This window comes from Rhinoraja longicauda, chromosome 9, assembly GCF_053455715.1.
Source record: "Rhinoraja longicauda isolate Sanriku21f chromosome 9, sRhiLon1.1, whole genome shotgun sequence".
NCBI classification, from domain to species: Eukaryota; Metazoa; Chordata; class Chondrichthyes; order Rajiformes; family Arhynchobatidae; genus Rhinoraja; species Rhinoraja longicauda.
Window position 1 is genome coordinate 55,383,082 of NC_135961.1, and position 17,934 is coordinate 55,401,015.

Consider the following 17,934-nt stretch of genomic DNA (forward strand, 5'->3'; position numbering starts at 1 on the left):
CTCACAATCCTTGGAAATTTTGGAAAAGCTTTGCGATATCAGGAGGTGAGTCACCCACTGCAAGGCACTAAGCCACTGGCCTGCTCTGCCAGGAAGGTGAAAGCTTGCTTTAGGGTTTAAGGGTCAAATTATTAATTTCTTGGCGTGGCATGCAACCCTGAGCCAAAGGCGAAAACATAAAGATCGGCAAATGTAATTAAATTGAAAAAGCATCCCTACAAATATTTGTGCTATGATTGCGTCAGTTTTGCAACACTGATTCAAGATGGATTCACATTAATCCTGCATTTAAAATGCGCAGAGCAATATTCTGGCTCTCCTGCTGAGTAACAAAGACCCCTGGCTGATAAAGCCCTGAGGCGCAATGGGGAAAAAATAATCATCTAAATTTCAGGTCAGGTAGCATCTGAGAAACCGAGCAAACATTTCAGTTGAAGACCTTTCACCAGAACATGGAAGAGTTCGAGATGAAACAGATTTTATATTGCAGGGAAAGGGGAGAGGAGCAGAGGGTGCAAAGCCCAGACGTGCCACAACATTTTCTTCCAGCATTGCGCAGACTTTTAGTGTAGCAATATAATTAGTGAAGCAACCATACGGAAAGTTAAAGGAAGGGAAAGTGTGTGACAGGGTAGAGACCCAGGATGAAACAAGTATTGGCAGAAAAAGTCACAAATATTAGGAAATAGCAGAAGTAGTGTCTGGGGTATGACTGTAGAAGAGATAATGAGATTTGAAATTAACAGGAGAGAAGAGAGAACAGAAAATGTAATTATTCAGCTGTCAAGAAAACTGAATGTCATTATTTTGCCAAACAACATGATGCAAATTAAACTATTATTTAAGAGACATCAAGTACAAATGAAAACAGATAATATTTTATTTACATGAAAATCTTTGTAGAAAATGAAGTTTAGCATTACCCTCCCACCTACAAATTATTATTTTAGAATGGACTTTTGCATATTTTTTTTATATGGCGCCTACATTTCTTTCTCCCTTGCCTACACATCAATTGTTGTTTGAGTATAGTAACCAATTAGTGTCCAAGCACATTTATGTCCTTGTATCACCCAGTAGGTTCTATTAGAAATGGTGTTAATATGTGCAATACTGTTGGCTGCCCAGAGGCACGCAAGGTGGCAGATCATAACAATAATAAAAATGCAATGATGACTCTGTCTGCACTACTAAGGCGCAGGAGGAAATGGAAGAGGAGACGAGTCCACTCAGCAGATTTATGCGCAGTCTGTCGGTAAACAACTAATTTCTGATTTGCACTGCCTATCTACACAAGTCCAATTCCATTAAAATGGTAATAGTGGAACCTACTGCAAAGTAAGCATTCTAAATCACAGCCACTTCATAGGTAGAAGCACGTCAAGTCTGTTATAAACATAAGTTATTCATTCGAGATGCCTGCCTTCCTCCCAACATGTCTGCCCTGGTGCACTTCATGATGCTGCTCAATGTCTGTGGAAGGCTGCTGACTTACAATGAAGGAAATGGAGTTGGCTTTGGAAGATGTGCTATAACAGGCATGGTCCAAATTTCAACTGCAGCTTCTTGGCACAAGTAACCGTGTTTAGACTAACTGATGGGCAATAGGTGGGAATACTGGTGAAATTACCAGTGGTTAAATCAGCACAGTTATTCTGAGAGATGACAGCAGGTCATGCTTTACAAAGCTCTGGCAGTGGCATTCCCTCCCCCCCCCCCCCCCCCCCCCCCCAGGGCTGCACATGAACATGAACTGAAGGGCACATCGCTGGACTGCTTTGGCACCTCGTGCTTTGGTCAGAGCACATTGAGTGACCTCTGCTTGTATTGTCCTGGAAGCTAAGACCTCAGTCATCATACACTGCCTTGTGGTTGGCTGAACAAGTGTCCTGCTCGAGTTCCTCAGCACTTGCACGGTGGTGAAAATGGGCTGAAGGTTTTATAGACGGGTCTGTACAAGGTGAAGAGAGTGGGGCAAATGTACAGTAGCTAGAAAATATGTCAACCAGCCTCTGCCAGTGGAAAACTAGAAGACATGGATGAATAGGGGCAAAGGAATGCACGAAGGACGACCAAGAGCCACTTGTTATTTTTGAGTGATGTGGCTGTTGCCGTTGATTAGGCAGTAGCGTGGGCAGGTTACGAACTGTAGTTATGATGCTTGGAGCAATGCCTGAGGGTGCAGTGCAGCACACAGAGAGTAGCGGTGAGTCTTGATCAATAAAGACCGCGAGCTGGTGAGTGAGTGGGGGAGTGGAGCAGTATGCGAGCCCAGTGGGGTAGATGACGTGTTCAGGCTGGGGTATTGAAACCTTTACAGTCTCGTATTTAGGACCTCAGCGTTGATATCCAGGGCTACCATGGTGGACTGAAGCCACTACACATCCCTTGCACCTCCACTCATGAACAGATCACATCACTCCTACTCCAGTTTCAATGCTACATCCCAACATTGTGCAGCACAGTGGCGCAGTGGTAGAGTTGCTTGCCTTACAACGCCAGACCCGGGTTCGAGCCTGACTATGGATGCTGTCTGTACGGAGATTGTATGTTCTCCCCGTGGCCAGGTGAGTTTTCTCCAGGTGTTCTGGTTTCATCAGGGCCTACGTGATAGGAGCAGAATTAGGCCATTCGGCCCATCGTCTACTCCACCATTCAATCATGGCTGATCTAACTCTCCCTCCTAACCCCATTCTCCTGCCTTCTCCCCATAACCCCTAATTAAGAATCTATCTATCTCTGCCTTAAAAATATCCATTGACTTGGCCTCCACAGAATTCCACAGATTCACCACCCTCTGACTAAAGAAATTCCTCCTCATCTCCTTCCTAAAGGAATGCCCTTGAATTCTGAGGCTATGATCTCTAGTCCTAGACTCTGCCACTAGTGGGAGCTCCAGCGAGTACAGCCCCAGTACTGTCAAATGCTCATCATACGTTAACTCGGTTAACTTGTTTACTTGGCTTCAGTAAAATTGTCGCCGGTGTGTAGTTTAGTGCTAGTGTACGGGGTGATTGCTGGTCGGCATTGACTCGGTGGCCGAAGGGCCTGTTTGCGTGCTGCATCTTAAACTAAACTAAACAAAAAGTGCAAAGCACTATCCCCTGCGTCACTTCATTGCCCTTTTCACTCATCCTCATTAAAGTCATTGTTACTTTAAAATATACATTTTACAGAATCTAAGTTTAATTCAACAAGCACCAGCCCGATCTCATTTGGTATATTAAATCAGCATGGTTAATGTTGGCTGGATGCTACAGTTACTTTCATGAGCAGACAAACTAAAAATGCATTAATCAGTTGGTGCATTACCATGCTTTGATTCTCTTAACTCTTTCCCAGTGCTGTCCAATGTAAACCCATCGTTTTTTTCTATTGATGGAAATAGGGGGAAAGATTTGACTAACCCGTAAAACTGATTGAAGTAATTGAATAAGATGTCCCATTGATTGTTCAACGGGTAGTCTAGCATTTTGGTGCTGCCAATTATTGAATGGTTCTGCTTTCTGGCTTCATTGTTGCTCGGGCGATGCTGCTGGAGATGCTCCAGGTATTTGCCCGGGGGAAAGTCGGAAAAGGTTGTGCCAAGAATGTTGATCCAAGAATCTGAATGCTGTGCTGAAAAACTTGTGAATGAAGGTTTGGGTCATGGGGTGAATAAGGAAGAGTGGGAATGGGGATGACTGGAGGAGTGTGGGACATTGAAGATAAACGAGGAGGGGTGGGACTTGGGGTGGAAGGGGCTAGGGGGGACAAAGGGGAACAATGCAGGTGTGGGAAGGGGTGAATGGGGTACTGGAGATGTATAGGACCAGACTGGAGAGGTGGATTGAGAGATGTAGGGAGGTGTGGGACTGGTGGTGAATGGCGTTTTGTGGTTGTGTATTCATCTTCACAGAGATCATGCAAGACTGGTGCTACCAGTTGATAATAATGACTTGGGTGTGCAGCCGACCTGCCAACATTATTCACTGGCTGACCAGATATCTGGAGTGGGGTGATTTCATGGCCGAGGTTGGGCTTCACACCATGCTTTGCCTTCTTGTTACAGAGATGAGGATAACCCCTGGATTGAAGGAAATAGACAGGGTTTTGACAAATGATGGTTCTGTTATGTCATATGGTGGTCCTGGGAGTGGTGGTGGAGAGGAGGTGGGATATCCAGTTTCTAACAGGAGCAGAAACTCAACATACCACAGACATTACACTGTTTCTTCCTTCTTGGGGTGACGAAGCGTGCACAAGGTTGTATACCTGTTCCCCTCAACATAGTCTTTACCAAAGTACTATTTAACTACCAGCCCAACTGGATTTTACTGGAGCTGCACACTATGATAGATTCTGACCCCCTGACATCAGTCTGAAGAAGGGTCTCGACCCAAAACGTCACCCATTCCTTCTCTCCCGTGATGCTGCCTGACCGCTTAGTTACTACAGCATTTTGTGTCTACCTTGGATTTAAACAAGCATCTGCAGTTTTTTTCTCTACACATGATAGATTCTGACATCTGTACTGAACTTACTATTGTAGTTTGATAGTTTGGAGCTAAGGTTGTGCTTGAGGTGTGTTGCCATCTCAGCCCCATCTACAAATATCACAGGTAAACACGAGTAAGGGATTTTCCTTTGACAGGACATGCCGGGTGGAAAGTTGCAATCTCCAACCACCTTTAGTCCACATTCAAGGCCATACACCAGATAAGATTATGAGAGATAAAGGTTATGCATTGAAGGGCAGCTTCAAGGGTTAGAGATCAATGGGGTTCCACAAGGGCAGGCCAACCTGGGGTCTTTATGTGCGAGCCGTCATTGATCCTTCCCCCCCCCCCCCCCCCCCGGACGCCAAGAACGGACACAATTACCATTAGCTGGGCGTGGTTACAATTAGGGAACTGCTTTACTTGCTGCTGTTATCTAAAGGGAGTCCTATAATAGCAGAGGTGTGCGCACAGGGAGGAGAGCCACTAGAAATATGGGTCCCATCCAGTCATTAATAAGCAGATGTGTGGTTCGGAGCAGGGTGTGTGTGAAATGTGTATATTTACTTAACTACTCCAACGTTAGACAAATTTGTCCCTGTGTAATAGTCTATGAGTATAGTATTAGGACTTCGTACCTGCCAGCACAACATAGTACATGGAACAGTACAGCACAGGGAAAGATCTTTCAGCCCATGATATCTGTGCCATGATGCCTTTTTAAACTGCACATGGTGATATCCCTCCATTTCCTGCCTGTTCATATGTCTGCTTAAATGTCTTTTAAATATTGCTGTAGGATCTGCTTCAACCACCTCCCCTGGAAGTGCTATCAAGCAGTGTCGTACAGGGGCGGCACACTGGCTGATTTGCTGCCTTACAGCGCCAGAGACGCGGGTTCGATCCTGACTACACGTGCTGTCTGTATGGAGTTTGTACGTTCTCCCCGTGATCTGCGTGGGTTTTCTCTGGATGCTCCGGTTTCCTCCCACACTTCATAGACGTACAGATTTGTAGGCTAATTGGCATTGGTAAAATTCTAAATTGTCCCTGGTGTGTAGGATAGTGTTAATGTATGAGGTGATCGCTGGTCGGCTTTGACTTGGTAGGCCGAAGGGCCTATTTCCGCACTATATCTCTAAAGTCGAAAGAACATACCATTCTCTTTGGGGAGGGAGATGAGGGAACTAGCCTCATAAATCTCCTTTAATCTACCCCCTCTTACCTTAAACCAATACCCTCCAGTATTTGACATTCCAATCCTGAGGAAAAGACTGCGTGATAATGAACTCTTGGGAATTTTGGACTTTCATCCAAATAATTTTCTCTGGTGAATTCCTGATCAATATTAGCCCTGATGTTGGCATCTCACTAATCAAGAATTGGAAAGGAAATTGATCAAAAGTAGATTCCTAAATGGACAATGATGCGGTTCAGAATCAGCAATGAATGATGCCGTGGTGGTATTACCGCTAAATTACCAGGTAGGTAATCCAGAGGACTAGACTACCAAACCAGAGTTCAAATTCCACCACGGCAGATGTGAAATTAAATTTTGATTAATAATCTGGAATTCAAAAATAACTATTCATTAGAAAAGATAATCACAAAACTACTGGGTTGTTGTAAAAAGCCATCTGGTTTTACTATTGCTTTTCAGGTGAAGAAATCTGCCATCCTTAATTTACCTGGCCTCTTGTTCACCAATATAGTCAAAATGGTGGAGCAAGGCTCTCAGTTGAAACACAGTTATGGATGGGCAAATAATGCTGGCCCTGCCAGTGACATCCAGATCCTGCAATATCAATTAATATAAGGGGAACTGTCTGTATGAATGCAGTTTGCTTATTTAGATAAGATTTAATAAACCCTGCATGGGACAAACCTTGGCTGCCTGATGCCATCCACACTCAGCAAGGAGCAGGGAATGGATTAGGCAAAAACACCTGGAAGATCTGGGATCGGATGCAGAAGATAATCATATATATTGAGGAATCAGTCACAATGATTTTATATTTTTGAACTAGATAACCTGAAGATGCACATTTTAATGAAGAACTTGTTCCAGTTTTACTGCTGATGCATGATAAATTCCCCAGCAGCTGTGTACTTCATTCACTGACAGAAAGTGCTGCCACCAGTCAGAGTGCGTCTACAACATGACAAGTATAGACGTTGCAGCGTACATGTAATACCTTCATCTCAGCCTTCTCATTGTAGTCAATCCCATGAGTGGTGAGAGTACCTTACATTTAGGATTCTGCTGCCCCATCCAATGGTTTGCATATAAGACAGTGACTTCATTTAATTTTTTATTATTAATTATTTAAAGTGAGTTCACAGTTTTTGGTAAATCACTTTCTGCATGTTTCTTCAAAACTTTCAAAAGCAATTAAAACTCCTTGGGCAACTTTCTAAAGCAATTAAAACACCTTGGGCAATGGAGCTGGTGTGAATCAACATGACTAGAGGACTTGAGGGCCTCAGCTATAGGGAGAGGTTTGGCAGCCTGGGACTATTTTCCTTGGAGCCCAGGAGACTGAAGAATGACCATATAGAGGTGTACAAACATCAGTGGGGAGAATAGATATGGTGAATGCAGGGTAGGGGAATCAACAACCAGAAGACATACATTTAAGGTGAGAGGGGAAAGAGTAAATAGAAACCTCAGGAGCAACTTTTTCACATGGGGTGGTGGATATATGGAATGAGCTGCTAAAGGAGGTAGTTGAGGCAGGTATTTGTAATATTTTAAAGATATTTGGACAGGTATATAAATAGAAAAGGTTGCGAGGAAATGGGTCAAACATGGGCAGATGGGACGAGTGTTGATGGATCATCGTGATTAGCATGGGCATGCTTTTGTGATGTATGACTCTAGCAAAGCAAATTGGAGTCATAAGTCAATCGGCACAGAAAAAAGCCCTTCGGCCCAACTCAATCATGCAAACCAAGATGCCCAAACCGAGCTAGCCAGCTTTACCTGCACCTGGCCCATATACCTCTAATTCTTTTCTCTCTACATACCTATCTAAATGTCTTTTAAACATAGTTATTGTTTAAACTATTTCCTCTGGCTGTTCCTTCCATGTGCATATTCTAAACTTGCCCTCAGGTCTATGGCCTCTGGTTCTTAATTTCCCTTCCCTGGGAAAAAGACTCCCCAACTCTTTCTATTCCACTCATGATATTATACACTGTAAGATCACTTCTCAGAATCGTGTGTTCCAAGGAGCAAAGTCCTTGTCTGCCCAACCTCTTCCTATAGCTTAGGCTGTCGAGTCATGGAGGTTTCAATGAAAGTTGGAAGAGTTGGTAGGAGGAAACGGGTCAAGGAGTGAGTGGTCAGTAATGGGCTTGTGGCTAAGTACTACAGTGGGAAGACCGAGAGCCCTTGACTGACCTATCCCAGTCATGACTGATCTCAAGACAACTTGATCCAAATTGTCCTCACAATATTAAAAAAGATGCAGTCCATAGGGAGCGGTATCATCACATGTTCTTCAAGGCTTAGATTCCTACAATGATATGAACTGTCTTGAATAGCACTCTTTTCACTTTAAAAAACAAAGAATCAAATGTCAATTGTGTAATGCAGGGGGACAAAAATCATTCTACTACTGAATTTTAAGGCACGTTATCTTAATATTTCCTGCAAGAAGAAAGTAAACAGAAAAGATTGAATTGCAGCGCATGGGTACAGGGATCAATCTATTGATAGAAAGGCAAAAGATATATTTTTTGGATGGAAGTAGAATTCCATCTGCACATGTCAATCCAATTACCCGTATCATCAAATCCTGCATCCCCTGAAGGTTAGATGTCTTAGCAATGGATGAGATTGACATGTAGGTAAATCTATTTCCTTTCATGTTCACTTATGTTGAGTATTTCAATGCGTGCACTCTATAAATCATGTCACTTCTTAGACTCGTTACTGAAACACTTAAACAGAATGTGAAACAGCAACTGCCAATCCTGTTTGTTCTCCCAACCCCTTAAGGCAGATTATAATTGCCCCTGTGCAGTCAGTATTGTCTCCTACCTGTCACTTCCATTCATTAGTTGACTCCTGTTGAGGTCCGTATTCCTTCTCCTAAACTCACACTGCAGTCATAACCTGTGCTCTCAGAGCCATTTGATCTAGCATTAATTAATCTCTCAGCACCTGCACATTCTGCAGCAAGATGAACACGCTCTGTGATATTATTACTGATTAATGGCTCTTTGGTTACTTAAGCAATGTCAGGATTCCCACTGTAAATTCAGATTCAATAAAAGATTGCAACCTGGATTAATTGCAGGAAAACAATGACAGGAGATGGATAGAATCTCCACCAGAAACAGCAAAACATATCTGATTCACCAGGCTTTTGCTGTTGTATTTATTTTTCATATCTTCTGTCACCGTTGCATTGGGGAATGGGTCAGATAAATAGTCTTGTAAAATACAGTAATTGTTATGTTACTGGGCAAGAAAACTAGAGACATGAATGTGTTTAATTCCCACTATGTTAATTAGCTAAATTCATTACAATTCAAACTATCATTAATAAATAAAAAGCTTATGGCCATTAATTGTTTGGATGATACAGCATGAAAACAGGCCTTTTGGCCCACTGAATCCATGCTGACTTGTACACATTAGTTCTATGTTATCCTACTTATGCAACCCCTCTTACACACACTACAGAGGCCAATTTAACCTACAAATCCGCACATCTTTGGGATGTGGGAGGAAACGGGAGCAAACCAAGTGGTCACAGGAAGAATGTGCAAACTCCACACAGACAGCATCCGAGATCATGATTGAACTCGGGTCTAAAGCTGTGAGCCAGCAGCTTTAGCGGTTAGACCACAGTCCTGCCCAATGCCTTGGATTATCGCAAAACATTAACTGGCTCAATAATGTTTTTTAGGGAGGAAAACCATGTCATCCTTGCACAGCCTGGTTGATAAATGATGCCAGTTCCACACCAGGTAGTTGATTACTGCACACAGACCTCCAAATTGGCCCAGAAGGACCCTCAGCTGTGGTACCAATTTAGCAGGGTAAATGATATTCAGCAATAACTGTTGATTATCCCAGAAATGTCCAAATCCCGACAGTGAATTACAAAAATAATCTAAGTTTATAATCTATCTTGACTCTTTAGTGTGGAGTGGAAAGGTGATGAAAGTTAGCTCCGATCTGGCATCTAGTGGTAGTAACTTGAAGTTGCAAATAAAAATCTCATCCATGAAAGGCCTGAGGATCAAAACAATTCAATGTCACATCCAAAAAGGTCCTTTGGAACTTTATGTGCAAAGTCATTATTTTCTCTGTTTTTCCCAATGAAGGTAAGATTAGATATTTTACTCTTTGTCCCACACAAGGAGAAAAAGATCTCACACACATGGTTATAAGTTCACAAGTTATAGGAGTAGAATTAGGCAATTTGGCCCATTGAGTCTACTCTGCCATTCAATCTTGGCTGATCTCTGCCTCATAATCCCATTTCCTTGCCTTCTCCCCATAACCCTTGACACTTGTGCTAATCAAGAATTTGTCTATCTGGGACTGCAACTTGATTTTTCAACACTTTTGGATTAACATCTAGCCGGTGGATGTGACAGAGGGCTAACACAGAATTGGGGTCAAGGAAAGAATGTTCACGTTGCGGCCCTGTTTCCACCAATTTTTCCACCACTACGCACAACAAGCACAAGACACCATTGTATTCAGATGCCAAGAAGTGTGCTCAGCTCTGCCTGAACAATTTCTATTCTTGTGATGTGGACTCGATAAGAGGAACACAGAATTAACATTTGCAATACAGGACTATCGTAGGGTTAACATTTACAACACAGAACAAACATCTGCATTCTAGAGCAAACATCTGCAAAATAGGGACAATATGTGCAATGTAGGATTAACAGTTGGAATGAAGAGCTTTCATCTGGAACTCAGGGCTAACTTATGCATTTTAAGGTTAACATCTGCAACCCAGGGCCAAAAGCTTCATACACAATTGTAAAACAGTGCCAGTTCCAGCATGTAATTAAGGCTGGAGTGATGATTCTTATCTTGTCTCACCTTCCTCTGCTCCCACCATTGAAACACTCAAATTGAAAGCTGTCCTAAAATGGTGGACAAAGGAAATTGTTAGTGACCTGATGGCTTCTGATCTTGCAAAATCCCCAAGATTCTGAAATGCTTCCAGCAGATTGGTGCCCCCCTCCCCCATTAAATATTCGGGGAAGAGAAACAGCAAACAGGTACTCTAGCTGATATCTAACAGATTAGCTGATATCTGTCATTAGGAAAATGCTAGAATCCATGACCAAGGAAGTGGTACTAACAAGCAGGGAGCCAATAAATTGTAGTGTATTTCGATTTCCAGAAAGCATTCAATAAAGTTACTAAATGGGGTAAGAGATGTTGTGGATAATATGTTAGCATGTATTGATTAACAATAGCAACATTGAGAGCTTGCATAAAAAGATAATTTTGAGGTTGCTGAGCTATAACAAGTATATACTGTAACAGTGTTGAGCGCTGAGGTCTCAACTACTTATGATGTTAATGATAAGGGGCTAAGTTAATGCAGCTGCATTTGTTGACAGTACAAAAATATCTTGGAAAGCAAGTTGTGTAAAGGGAAAAGATGGTAAAATGTGAGGTTGTCCACTTTGGAGAGGCTACAGAATGAAGCTATGCAGGCATCATATACCAGTGAAAACTGGCTGGCAGATATAGGAATAGAAATGGAATGGCGACCTTTATTGCAGAAGGCCATGGAGCACCCATACAGGGTTATGTTTCCTATGACTGCACAGTGCAAAGGTGAGACCACAACTGGAGTACTCTGTACAACCTTAGGCTCCCTTTATGCAGAGATATCTTTGGAGACAGTTCTGAAATGGTGCATTTGGTTGATTCCTGGGATGAAGTTGTCATGAGGAAAATTTGAAAAGTTTGGGCCTATAGAAATTGGGGTTTAAAAGAACATTAAGTGATCGTATTGAAATATATATTATTCTTAGGGGGCTTAATAAGATGGATGTTGAGATATTGCTCCATAGCAATAGGTGTCACCCATTTAACATGGGGATGAGGAAGAATTTCTTATCTCAGAGGATGATGAGGTTTTGGAATACACTACTCCAGGGAGTTGTGGAAGCTTTTGAAATATCAAGGGATATGGCGTTAGTGCAGGAATGTTACACGGAGGTAAAAAGGTGTGAGGGCTGGATGGCTCACTTTGCTTATATTTATATATACTAAGTCACTGGTATATTCAACACTGAAATACACCTACGTGTACTTACACTCATAAAATCATTCCCTCCATCAGTGGTCTACATTCCCTCATCACAGTTAATGGGTACATCCCATTCCACTGACACAACAGACCACTGAGGTGATGGCATATTAGTGATGGAGGAAGTGGGCCTGGTGCATCTCAACATAGACTTGGACCTCATATGAAATCACAGCACTGGATCAAACGCAAGCAAGGAAGCTTTTAATCCACATCACACAAAAGTAGCACCAGCATTGACTTTGTGGGTCAACATGATTTGAATAATTATTACACCACATTATTCTGTTGAACTCATATAGTTTTCAGAACATAAACTGAAACTCAATTTGCTTAGCATAATAATAAAAATAATAATGCATTTTATTTATATAGCGCTTTTCATATACTCAAAGACGCTTTACAGAGATTTTGAGAACATAGGGAAATGAATAAATAGATAAATAAGTAAATAAATAAATGAACAGAGAAAGGAGACAGAAGGTGAGGTGACCTTCAGTGGTTGAAGGCAGTACTGAACAGGTGAGACTTCAGCGATGTTTTGAATGTGGTGAGTGTGGAGGAGTCTCTAACGGTTTGGGGTAGTGAGTTCCATAGCGTGGGAGCAGCGATGGAGAAAGCCCTGTCCCCCCAGGATCTGAGTTTGGTCCGGATGTGGGGGGATAGGAGATTGGCAGCGGCAGGGCGGAGGGTGCAGGTGGGAGTGTGCCTGTGGAGGAGGTCGGTCAGGTAGGATGGGGCCAGGTTATGGAGGGCTTTGTAGGTTATGAGGAGGATTTTGTACTGGATTCTCTGGGGGATGGGGAGCCAGTGGAGTTTATAAAGTACGGGGGTGATATGGTCACGGATCGAGGTGTGTGTGAGTAGACGGGCAGCGGAGTTTTGAATGTATTGAAGTTTATTGATGATTTTTGAGGGTGCGCCATAGAGGAGGCTGTTGCAGTAGTCCAGACGGGAGGTGATGAAGGCGTGGATGAAGGTTTCTGCAGCTGTGGAGGAGAGGGATGGACGGAGACGGGCAATGTTTTTGAGGTGGAAGAAGGCTGTCTTTGTGATGTGTTTGATGTGTTTGTCGAAGGAGAGGGTTTGATCAAGGATGATTCCAAGATTCCGGATGTGAGGTGAGGTGGATACTGGGAGACCATCAATGTTGAGGATGAAGTTTTGGGTGGATTTGGTGAGCGTTTTTGGACCAATGATGATGATTTCAGATTTGTTGCAATTGAGTTTGAGGAAATTTGATTGAAGCCAAGATTTTATTTCAGTGATGCAGTTTGTCAGTGTAGAGTATGTGGTGGGGGAGATTGACTTGGTGGAGATGAGGAGCTGGATATCATCGGCGAAGCAGTGGAAGTTGAGACCATGACGGCGGATTAATTGACCAAGGGGGAACAGGTAGAGGATGAAGAGGAGGGGGCCAAGGACTGAGCCTTGGGGGACACCTTGGGGGAGGGGAGCGGTGGGGGATTTACAGTTGTTAATGGAGATGAACTGGTGTCTGTCAGAGAGGTAAGATTTGAACCAGGATAGGGCTTTTCCGGTGATGTTAAGGGAGGTTTCAAGTCGGGTGAGGAGAATGGAGTGATTTATGGTGTCAAAGGCGGCGCTGAGGTCAAGTAGGATGAGGATGTTGAGGTTGCCAGCGTCGGAGGAGAGGAGAATGTCGTTTGTGATTTTGAGGAGCGCAGTTTCAGTACAGTGGTTTGAGCGGAATCCGGATTGGAAAGTTTCATACAGGTTATTGGTAGAGAGGTGGTATTTGAGTTGGGAAGCTGCAGCACGTTCCAAAACTTTGGACAGAAAGGGTAGGTTGGAGATTGGTCTGAATAATAATAATAATAATAAGTGGCAGAACATAATAAGTCCTGTTGTTCCATGAGGTAAGGTTGTACAGGTTTTTCTTACTATCCATTGGTGTTAGATGGGTAATAAGGGATATATTTGAAATGTATAAGATGAGAAGAGATCTTGAAATGGCGGATTCTTGACAGGGTGCTTCTTCTTATAAGAGAATCTAGAACCAATGATAACTGTTTAACAATAAGAGGTTGCAGGGTGACTTGGACAGGTTGTGTGAGTGGGCGGATGCATGGCAGATGCAGTTTAATGTGGATAAGTGTGAGGTTATCCACTTTGGTGGTAAGAATAGGAAGGCAGAATGGTGTCAAGTTAGGAAAAGGGGATGTACGATGAGATCTGGGTGTCCTAGTGCATCAGTCACTGAAAAGAAGCCTGCAGGTACAGCAGGCAGTGAAGAAAGCCAATGGCATGTTGGCCTTCATAACAAGAGGAGTTGAGTATAGGAGCAAAGAGGTCCTTCTGCAGTTGTACAGGGCCCTAGTGAGACCGCACCTGGAGTACTGTGTGCAGTTTTGGTCTCCAAATTTGAGGAAGGATATTCTTGCTATTGAGGGCGTGCAGCGTAGGTTTACTAGGTTAATTTCCGGAATGGCGGGACTGTCATATGTTGAAAGACTGGAGCGACTAGGCTTGTATACACTGGAATTTAGAACGATGAGAGGGGATCTTATCGGAACATATATGATTATTAAGGGGTTGGACACATTAGAGGCAGGAAATATGTTCCCAATGTTGGGGGAGTCCAGAACCAGGGGCCACAGTTTAAGAATAATGGGTAGGCCATTTAGAACGGAGACGAGGAAAAACTTTTTCAGTTAGAGAGTTGTAAATCTGTGGATTCTCTGCCTCAGAAGGCAGTGGAGGCCAATTCTCTGATACATTCAAGAGAGAGCTAGATTGAGTTCTTAAGGATAGCAGAGTCAGGGGATATGGGGAGAAGGCAGGAACGGGGTACTGATTGAGAATGATCTGCGATAATCACATTGAATGGTGGTGCTGGCTCGAAGGGCCAAATGGCCTCCTCCTGCACCTATTGTCTATTGTCTATTGTCTAAGATGTTGCCCATTTAAAACAGGGATGAGGTAATTTTTCTTCCCATCAGATCGTCATAAGTCTTCAACACATTCTTCATCAAAGGGCAGCTAAAACAGGAGCTATGAGATACTTTTACGATAACAGTAGATAGATTATTGATAAACAGGAATTGAACATCACCAGCGATTTAGACAATGTACAATAGGTGCAGGAGTAGGCCATTCGGCCCTTCGAGCCAGCACCGCCATTCAATGTGATTATCGCAGATCATTCTCAATCAGTACCCCGTTCCTGCCTTCTCCCCATATCCCCTGACTCCGCTATCCTTAAGAGCTCAATCTAGCTCTCTCTTTTGATGCATTCAGAGAATTGGCCTCCACTGCCATCCACAATCAGTACCCTGTTCCTGCCTTCTCTCCATATCCCTTGACTCCGCTATCATTAAGATCTCTATCTAACTCTCTCTTGAAAGCTTTCAGGGAATTGGCCTCCACTGCCTTCTGAGGCAGACAGTTCCACAGCAAGAACACAGTTTAGGTTGGGTTCAAATTTGCCACACCTTGGCCATGAAACCAAGTGACCTTCTCGTGCCCTTAATTTATAAGTAAAGTTCAACTCAAATGTATTTAGTTTATTTATTCAAGGGACAAGGGCATCAGTAGCATCTATTACCCATCCCCAATTGCTCACAAGAAGGAGATAGTTGGGCCATCTATTTGTAGTCATCGCAATGAGGGTACAATGATGAAAAGGTTAGGATTTGAACCCAGCAACAATGAAAATGTAGTGCTATTTGTCCAACTTGAGGTGAGAGGAAGTTATGCCATGTGATCCATGTCCTTCCATGTTGTGACAGTTAAGGATTTGTGAGATGCTGTTGAAGAAGAATTGGTACTGCAGGCACAACATTGACATGATCCATTCTCCATGATTCGTTGTTTTCCAAACTCCAAGCTCCAAAGATCAGATGTTGAATTAGAAAAAGCAAGCCCACTTCACTGAAAATCAACTACAAAGAAATATGTTCGACCACATCTACCACAATGTGAATTGGTGACAATGACCTCTAACTGCAAAGTGACAGGCATTTCCCAGAGATGTGCAGGTTACAGGCATCCTGGCCTCAGGATCATTCCAGGCTTCATCATTTCATAGTCTGCTGCTCACTGCTGTGTTAAGGAGATCCACACTAGAGAAGAAGAGAATTGATCCATTTTTGTTTTAGTCTACAGGTGCAGACAGACAAAGCACAGACACTTACCTACATTACACGCTTCCCCACAATACAGTTATTCACAGACATGGAAAGTTCCCTCGTAAAAGGCTGCCTGGAGTGCTCGGTAGTATTCTTGCAGGGTTTTCATGGACCACAGGTACAATGAAATATGCCTCCATGTGCACCATCATACACCAGTCTGTCCAGGTCAATTTGTCTGCTCTGGCAATCTGGATATCCTGGATCACAGCCATTTTAATTCCCCTTCCCTTTCCACACCAGCCTGTCAGTCTTCGGCCTTGTTCACTGCCAAATAAAGGCCAAATGCAAACTAGAGGAACAGCAGCTTGTATTCCGCTTTGGTAATCTGCAGCCCACTGATATGAACATTGTCTTTATATATATATAAGAAAATAACTGCAGATGCTGGTACAAATCGATTTATTCACAAAATGCTGGATAACTCAGCAGGTCAGGCAGCATCTAGGGAGAGAAGGAATGGGTGACGTTTCGGGTCGAGACCCTTCTTCAGACCAGTCTGAAGAAGGGTCTCGACCCGAAATGTCACCCATTCCTTCTCTCCCGAGATGTTGCCTGACCTGCTGAGTTACTCCAGCATTTTGTGAATAAATTGAACATTGTCTTTTGTGCCTCTGGATCCCTCTGATCCCCACTCAATCCCAAAAATGCAGCATTCATTCATTATGTGGCCGCATTCACCACTGACTGGTAGAGGATTATGGTCTGTCGCTTAAAGTGCTGGCTTCAGTGATTGTCTTGCTACATTACATGCTGAGAACAAGAGAGAATTTGGCCTGACATTCGCAACACTGTTGTGTGATCCTTGCAAATGAAGTCTGCAATCTTCATGCGCTTGCACTAACAGCATTAGGGCGACCTGCAAAAGGGAAAACAAGGCCAACTTTGAGGTTATGAGAGAAGGTCTCGCTCAAGTTGATTGGAGCAGGTTATTTGAGGGGAAAGGAACATCGGCCAAGTGGGATGTTTTTAAAAGTGTGCTGACAAAAGCTCAGGATACGTACGTCCCCGTTAGAGTGAAGCGCAAAGCAGGCAAACGTAAGGAAGCTTGGCTAACGAGGGAAATTGAGGCATTGGTCAAAAACAAGAAGGATGCATGGGACAGGTAAGGGCAGCTGGGATCAAGTGCATCCCTGGAGGAGTTTCAGGAATTAAGGAGTAAACTGAAAGGAGATCAAAAGGGCAAAAAGGGGCCAGGAGATTGCTCTGGCAGGTAGCATTAAGGACAATCCCAAAAGATTTTATAAATACATAAGGGGGAAAAGGGTAACTAAAGAGAGTGCGACATCTCAGGAATCAAAGCGGTCACCTTTGTGGAGCCACAGCAGTTGGGCAAGGTTCTAAATGAGTATTTCTACTCTGTATTTACTGAGGAGAAAGACAGTAGGATGGAAAAACTTGGGGCAGTCAATGGAAGTGTCTTGAGAGCAGTCAGTGTTACCGTCGAAGTACTTTTTTTCCTTTTCTGCGGTTCCTAATTGTTCTCAAAAGGAAAATCTACCAATTTGTCTTTCTCAGATTCAGTGCTTAAGTGACCTCATATCATAAGGAATAGGAGTATAATTAGGCAATTTGGCCCATCAAGTCTACTCCATTCAATCATGGCTGATCTATCTCTCCCTCTAATCCCATTCTCCTGCCTTCTCCCCATAACCTCTGACACCTGTACTAATCAAGAATCTATATCTCTGCCTTAAAAATATCCACTGACTTGGCCTCCACAGCCTTTGGTGGCATCACCTCACATGCAAGCAACTTTGCAGTAGAAGTTTATCTTCAATCACTTGTATATAGCACACATGGTGAGTCAACTGTGCATTATTCTTCACTTCTGAAATTCAGTTTAATTTCATAAAAATGCTTAAACGTGTTCATCCTGGTATTAGCATTAATGATAGGATTAATGTCAGAATTGCTGCTGTTAATATTAATATTATTCAGGGGGTATGGGGAGAAGGCAGGAACGGGGTACTGATTGAGAATGATCAGCCATGATCACAT